Genomic DNA, 7,979 nt, shown 5'->3' with positions numbered 1-7,979 from the left:
CAAAGGTGCATGAATTTAAATACTTGGGGTCAACCATTTAAAATGACTGACAGTAAATGAACCAATACTTATAAAGCACCTTTGTACTCAATCGAAGCTCTCACAGCACTTGCTACCACAGCAGTGTTATCTAACATTCACTCATACTCCAGTGGGGTCATTTTCTTGCCCAAGGATACGGGCATCAATCCACCAACCTTTTGACTGCTATACAACCCGCTCTACAACCTGAGCCGCAGCTGCCAGAAAGTTCACACGTGTGTAGACAACTTAAAGTAGCTGGAGACAAGTGTCAGGGGTGCTTTGTTACAGAAGGGTAGCAGTGAGACTGAAAGTGTGGTTTACAAGATTGTGGTGAGACCTGCTATGATGTATAATTTGGAGATGACGGCACTGACAAAAAGGAGGCTGAGCTGTAAGTGGCAAATCTGATGATGTTAAGATTTTCACTGGGAGTGAAACGATGGACAGCAATCAGAAATGAGGATATCAGACACAAAGCTCATGTTGAGTATTTGGAGACAGTTAGAGAGGCAAGGCTGAGGTGGTTGGGACATGTACAGAGGAAGGGTAGTGGCTATACTGGACAAACAATATTAGATATGGAGCAGCCAGGCAGGTGGAAAAGAGAAAGACCAAGTGGACTTGGAAAGGGGTTGCTGTGACAGAAGAAGACAGGGGGATATGGTGAGATGGGTACAATCATGAAAATGTTATGATCCACTGTGGTGACACTAAAGCGAGCAGCTGTAAAAGGACGAAGAATCGTTTAAAAAAACTGAACAGAATTCATTGAAATACAAAGTCTTCAATGATGGCAGGAAGTGGGACACTGATGGTGGCAGAGGTGAAGTAGATAACTGCTGTAAGGCCAGGACTAGGTAGATGGGAAGGGAAGGAGGCAACATGCATCGTTCTGTTAGCTTCATCCAAGCCGACTGATCCATAAACATCCCTCAAATATAGACCTTTGCTAGATCCTGGTTGTCCCTTAGAAGACCACTGTGTGTGTGTGTGTGTGTGTGTGTGTGTGTGTGTGTGTCTGCGTGTGTGCGTGTGTGTGTGTGTGTGTGTGTGTGTGTGTGTGTGTTGTGGGGGAGTCAGCACAGACTCTGCTGGGGTTCTTTCAGTTCTCTGATGAGGTCTTTTTTACATATTCATTCTGCTGCAGTTCAACAAAAGGAATAGTTTGCCTTTCTCTCTGTTACTGTAGTGCAGTGTGTGTGTGTGTGTGTGTGTGTGTGTGTGTGTGTGTGTGTGTGTGTGTGTGTGTGTGTGTGAAAGAGAGACACACTATGTAACACATTTTTAAAAACTGTGCAGTGTAAATTTTAGCGCTATGACCTCAATGAAGAGTAAAATTTTCTCAAACCTGTCCTGCAACGATAACGATCCTTGTGTGCATTATTCCAGTGAAAAGAGATTTTAAACGTTTCTTTTGTTAATTCTATCGTGACTTTGGGAACGAGCAAAACGAAATATTGCCAAATATTGTGAGAGGGTTCAGGTCAATTTAATTCTACTGTTTGTAAATATGTATGCACACAGATGAAGGAAACAGCCCAAAGATATATTCATGTTGGCTTCTCCTTTAAACAGCCATGCAGCTTCATGCACCGTCTCAGTGTCTGAGGGGTCTCTAATGAGATATAGTGGGAAAATAAAACTTTTCCCAGTTTAACAGTTTCACATTTAGATTCATAACGCTGAGAACAAAAAGACACATTTATTATGTCAGGCCCAGAGGGACGCTGTCCCATCCCTGACTCATTTGCATCATTCTTCATGTTGGGCAGAGAGAGGGCTGACAGCTGTGTAGATAACAGGTCCCTAGTTGCTGTAGTCGGGATTTGATTGGCAGCTAGGGGGAGGGTTGATTGATAAGGACTATCCCCTGCTATTCCTGTGACAGCTGCTGTCAGAGGCAACTCATCCCAAATCAAATGTATCAACTAGTACAGCCCACTTCCTACCCCCAACAAACACAGATGAACACACACACACACACACACACACACCAAGAGAACAGCCAAAACATTTAGCTTACCATCACATAGCAAATCCTTTATCTTGGTCTGTCTTACAGTTACAGAAAGATCAGTGAAATAATTCCTTCCTGTTAGTACTGGATAGGAGGCATATGCTCTGGCACGATCTGATATCCTCGTGTTGGTGTTGTTCCCAGATCATCATACTAAATGTTGTTCCAGGATCAACATTGCAAGTGACCAATCAGAATGTTGTGACGTCATACTTTTGCGACTTCGGGAAAAACCGGCGTAAAACAAAAAACTGTACTTAAGCTGCGAGAAACCGCCTCTGTCCGCCGATCAACGAACCCTGACCCTAACCGTAACCCTTTAATAAACAGTAAGCAGAATTGATATTATCCTTGCAACATTGGAATTTCATAAATGCACGAATGGCTTGGCGCGCAAAAGAATAACGTCACAACAATGTGATTGGTCACTTGCAATGTTGAACCTGGAACAACATTTTCATGATGGTCTGGGAACAACACCAACACAAGGATATCAGATCATCCTATGCTCTGCATTACACATTTGGTTCATAAATAAATACATTTTAAAAATGAAATATTCGTTTTTTGTTTTAAAGCATACGTAGAAATCAATATTGTAATCCTCACGTTTCTTTAACAGTACTGGTCACTTTAGATTCCTTTGGTAGATTTTTTAAAATGAAGAAGACGTGTTTGCAACTTCGGAGTTTTCACTTCTCAGCCTCGTTGGGAAGGTCTGTGCCAGAGCTCTGGTGTCAAACCGTGGATCAGGGAGGAACAGTGTGGAACACTGCACCAGTTCTTTGTTTAATATGGGGGTCAGGCCCGTTGTTGAATAGTACCAGGTCCACACACAGGCACTGGGAGCTCGGTCCACATTTCATCCACCATTTATTACTTATTTATTACCATTCTTTGTCACCAATTCGTAGTCGTAATCATTTTTAGCCATAGCTGTAAAAACTGAAAGGTTTGGTGGCCTTAGCATCTCGTCTTTTTGATGATCTGATTTTTGTCTGCCACACCGAGGAACATCTTTCAGCTCATACCAAGAGTTTGTAACCAAGCATGAAGCAGTTTAGATGAGAATTAGAACCTCAAAGTCTGAAGCCATGGCTTTCAGTTGGAAAAGGGTGAAGTGTCCACTTGAGATTGGGAGAGATGTTGTACAGGTTTGTTGTGGTGAACAGAGAGCTTAGTGTAAAAGTAAAGCATAGCGTAAAGCATAGCGTAAAGTATAGCGCTTTTCTAGTCCCTAAGGACCCCAAAGCGCTTCACACTACATTCAGTCATCCACCCATCCACACACACATTCACACACTGGTGATGGCAGCTACATTGTAGCCACAGCCACCCTGGGGCGCACTGACAGAGGCGAGGCTGCCGGACACTGCATACTCGCCATGTCACCATGAAGGGCCCTTGCCCATGGAGGCCTGGGGCAACCTCCTGCATGGCAAACCACAGAAGGCATAACCAGCGATCCCAATTGCATTCATCGTTGTGAATGACCTTGACCCCAAAGACCACATTTCGGCCACAAGAAAAAAGACAACTATTAGACAACACACTATGTGCAAGCACATGGTGACAGTGGGAAGGAAAAACTCCCTTTTAACAGGAAGCAACCCATGGCAGAACCAGGGTTCTGCCCTTACTATAATATTATCATAAAAGAAAGTTTGAACCTAATCTTAAAAACTGAGGGGTTGGCACTCCCCCTAATCAAATTGGTTCCACAGATGATGGGTGTGGAACCCAAAGGCTCTGCCTCACGTACTACTTTTAGGAACCACAAGTGAACCAACAGTCTGAGAGTGAATTGCTCTTTTGGGGTACTATAAGATGTTTAAGATAAGATGGGATGTTATCTCAAGAGCTTGTAATTGAGGAATTGAAGGATTTTAAATTTGATTCAGTGCGGAGCCAGTGACGAGAGGCCAGTATGTAATGAATATAGTCTCTGTTTCCTGCTCAGTACCACTTTGGCTCAAGTGACGGTTTTTCAGGGATTTTGTAGGACACATGATGAAAATGAATTACAATAGTCTAGCCCAGAAATAATAAACACATGAAGTAATTTTTCAGCCACACTCAGAATTTTTCTAAGTTTGCAAGAAAACAATGCAATATATTTGTTTAATATGCACATGGAAGGACATATGCTCACAGTGTTCCTGGAGGCCAAAGTATACCATACAGGGTAAGTATTTGGGTAGTCACCGTATTACACAGAGCAGTTTGACTAATTGGTTTGTTATCTGGTTTCATGGATAGATAAGGCTGGGTATCATTGAAAATGCATGCTATGCCTTCTTCTAGGGAAGCACGTATACTTCACACCACCCTTGTCTGCCAGATACCCAAGTAAATAAAATCTTTATCCCCCAGCAGAATTTTGTAAGTCTTGGATGTATGGAGGATTCTGTGCTTAAATAATGAATTGTACAATAAATTATGCATTTGTAAATTCATGTACAAATGCATTTTTTTATTATTCGGTTAGCCATCACCAGTTTGTCCGTCTGTATCTGGAAGTCCCACAGGATCTTAGTTCAGCCATTCTGCAACCCTCTAGGGGCATCTCCCAGTTTGACCTCAGGACTTCCAGGCCACACTCGGCACAGATGTTCCTGTACACTATGCCGGCCACTTGGTTATGGCGTTCCATGTATGCCTTGCCTGCTAGCATCTTGCACCCTGCTGTTATGTGCTGGATTGTCTCTGGGGCATCTTTACACAGCCTGCACCTGGGGTCTTGCCTGGTGTGATAGACCCCAGCCTCTATGGATCTTGTCTCAGAGCTTGTTCTTGTGCTGCCATGATTAGTGCCTCTGTGCTGTCTTTCAGTCCAGCTTTGTCCAGCCACTGGTAGGATTTCTGGATATCAGCCACCTCCTCTATCTGCCGGTGGTACATACCGTGCAGGGGCCTGTCCTTCCATGATGGTTCCTCGTCTCCCTCCTCTTTCTTGGGTTTCTGCTGCCTGAGTCCCCAGGCCCTTCCTTCCACTTAGCGTACAGCCTCAGGGTGCTGGACTTGGGGTGAAACCCTCCATGCATGGTACAGGAGCTTCCTTGTCTTTGATGTCAGTGGCTTCTATCTCCTCCTTTGGCCAGCCTATTTCCCAGCAGGGTACCTGATCACTGGCAGGGCGTACGTGTTGATGGCCCGGATCTTGTTCTTACCATTCAGCTGACTCCTCAGGACTTGCCTGACCCTCTGCAGGTACTTGGTGGTTGCAGCTTTTCTAGCGGCCTCTTCATGGTTCCCATTCGCCTGCGGGATCCCCAGGTACTTGTAACTGTCCTCTATGTCTGCAATGTTGCCTTCTGGTAGTTCAATCCCCTCAGTTCTGACTACCTTCCCTCTCTTTGTTACCATCCGACTACACTTCTCCAGTCCGAACGACATTCCAATGTCATTGCTGTATAGCCTGGTAGTGTGGATCAGTGAATCGATGTCTCGTTCACTCTTGGCATACAGCTTGATGTCATCCATGTACAGGAGGTGGCTGACAACTGGTCTGTAAAGTTCAGTATGACTGTGGTACATAATACAAAGGAATAAAAATTTGTGAATAACTTTACTTTTCTTAAATGTAACTTATAAAACAAATAAAAGTACAAGTGTGTACAAGTTACAGACTTCCTAAGTAAATTCTCTCCTATATGAAGTCCAAGTGCTGGTTTTCCTGTGTGGCTGTCTGATGCCACAAAGCTGACTCAGAGCTGTGACCATGACTGTGGTATGGAACGGATGTGGGTGTGTCCTCATCTCCCAGAGGAGTCCAAACTATCATCAAACAGACCTACAGACACACAAAAACATTTAAAAATGTTTAAGTGTTTTAAAACAACCAGATTATCAGCAGTGATTTTTAGACCTCTATGAAAATTATTTCAACAAAATCCTTTTTTCTTTTTGGAATACAAAAATGGTTTTTGGGATTGTGTTTTTATTGAGAATTTGTGAAGTATTTATTGATGTAGAATTCATTTTGAAAAATTTACTTAAAAATAGTGTTTTTATTTTAAATTAAATTATTAAATAATACATTTATTAAGTAATGTTTGAATAAATAAAATAAGTTAATAAATACATTTGTAAATTTATTTACATATACATCATTTATTTTACAATTCATTATTTAAGCACCAAATTCGAACCATGTGGTCCTCCATACAGATGAGCCTGGGACAACAGAATTCATTGCTGAAATGGCTACATGTAGTTGCTGCTGCAAGGTGGTTGGTACCTGTTGAGGTGACAATCCTTGAACTAGGGGACACAGGGCATGAAAATGGTCATCAAGCTGAAGAAAAAGCTAAACAATCGCTGTTTGCGTCTGGGAAACCAGAGGTGTGGGAGCTTGGTTTGTATTGCTGGTAGGAAGTTACAATAATTCCCAGTACACTTCCAGCTGGAGCCAATTATAAACGGAAGTTTTAGGTGCTCCTCTCTGCTATTTGCAGATTATGTGGTGATTTTGGCTTCATCAGGCAGTGACCTCCAGCTCACACTGTGTCAGATGCAGCTGAGTGTGAAACAGTGGGAATGAGAATTAGCACTTCCAAGTTTGAGGCCATAGTTCTGAGCAGGGAAAAGGTGGAGCAGCCACTCCAGGTTGGAATTGTCCCAAGTGGAGTAGTTTAAGTCAAGTCTGGTTCAGAAGTAAGGGGAGATTGGAATGGGACATTTACAGGATCACTGTAGATTTACTGGTTAATTCCTGCCCTCACCTGTGACCACAAGCTTTGACAAGACAAAACCTCTTTGGAATAGCTGCAGGTGGTTGAAAAGGCTGAATAAGTCTTCAGACTACTCACATGTTACACTTATTTAGCTACACTGCCTCCCCATTAACATCCACTGTTAGAGCCCTATGTGGACACGTACCGAAATCCGTAAATTTAACATCCATGCAATTCCAGCTTTTGTTGTTACTCAACTTTAAGGAGGTCCTTAAAAAGTTGAGTAACAACTTATGCATATCACTAGTGTGTTGCTGCAGTAGGGTTAGCTACACAGAGGGTTAATTTGATTGTTTTCATGTTTTGAATATATTAACAACTTGTGTTTTTCTTATTCAGAAGCCGAAGACCTAAAGTGGAAGTGATTGGGTGTCTTGGTGTTGGGATCTTCCATGTCCTTGTCTTCATCTGGCTTCCCATTTGCACACTGGTAAACCACAGCTCTGAATCAAGGAACAGTATATGTGCAGCTGAATTAATGGCTCTTTTAGTTTGATGTCTGTTTTAAATTGATGTCAATAAAGTAAGAGAGCTGTTGTCACTCCCTACTCTTAAGGGATTAATTGAACGATCGAGAAGCTCAAACTCTGTGCACGATATCCTTCTGTCCCACATTATCAAGAAAGGTTTTGTGGAAATTGGGCCTTGCATCTTATTTTTAATGAATTTATCATTGTTAGTGGGCTGTGTCCAGACTGCTTTTAAACATGCGGCAGTGCACCCTGTGCTTAAAAAAAGTAACCTCGATCAGAAAGACCCTGCAAATTATAGGCCAATCTCTAAACTTCCGTTCGTATCAAAAATTTTAGAGAAAGTCGTCTTTCTCCAAATACAGGCCTACTTAGTAGCAAATAATATCACTGACAAATTTCAGTCACACCATAGTACTGAAACGGCCCTGCTAAGCGTCTACAATGATCTTCTTGTATTTGCTGACTCAGGTCGCCCTGCCATTCTCTAATTAACCTGGGTGTCTATTTGGACAGCTCCTTTAAGCTCGATGAGCAAGTGTCATCTGCAGTTAAATCTGGCTTCTTTCAATTGTGCCAGATTTCTAAAGCTAAGCATTATATACCACACAGGGACCTTGAAAAACTTATCCACGCTTTTGTGATCCAATTGATGTAATGACACCCAATTACGCCAATTGGAGGTCACTAAAATCAATATTGAATCGGTGTGCAACTTTGCCAAAACAATGT

Source organism: Haplochromis burtoni, unplaced genomic scaffold, assembly GCF_018398535.1.
Source record: "Haplochromis burtoni strain Fernald_Lab_line unplaced genomic scaffold, NCSU_Asbu1 Contig_22, whole genome shotgun sequence".
NCBI classification, from domain to species: Eukaryota; Metazoa; Chordata; class Actinopteri; order Cichliformes; family Cichlidae; genus Haplochromis; species Haplochromis burtoni.
This window is presented reverse-complemented; position numbering follows the sequence as displayed.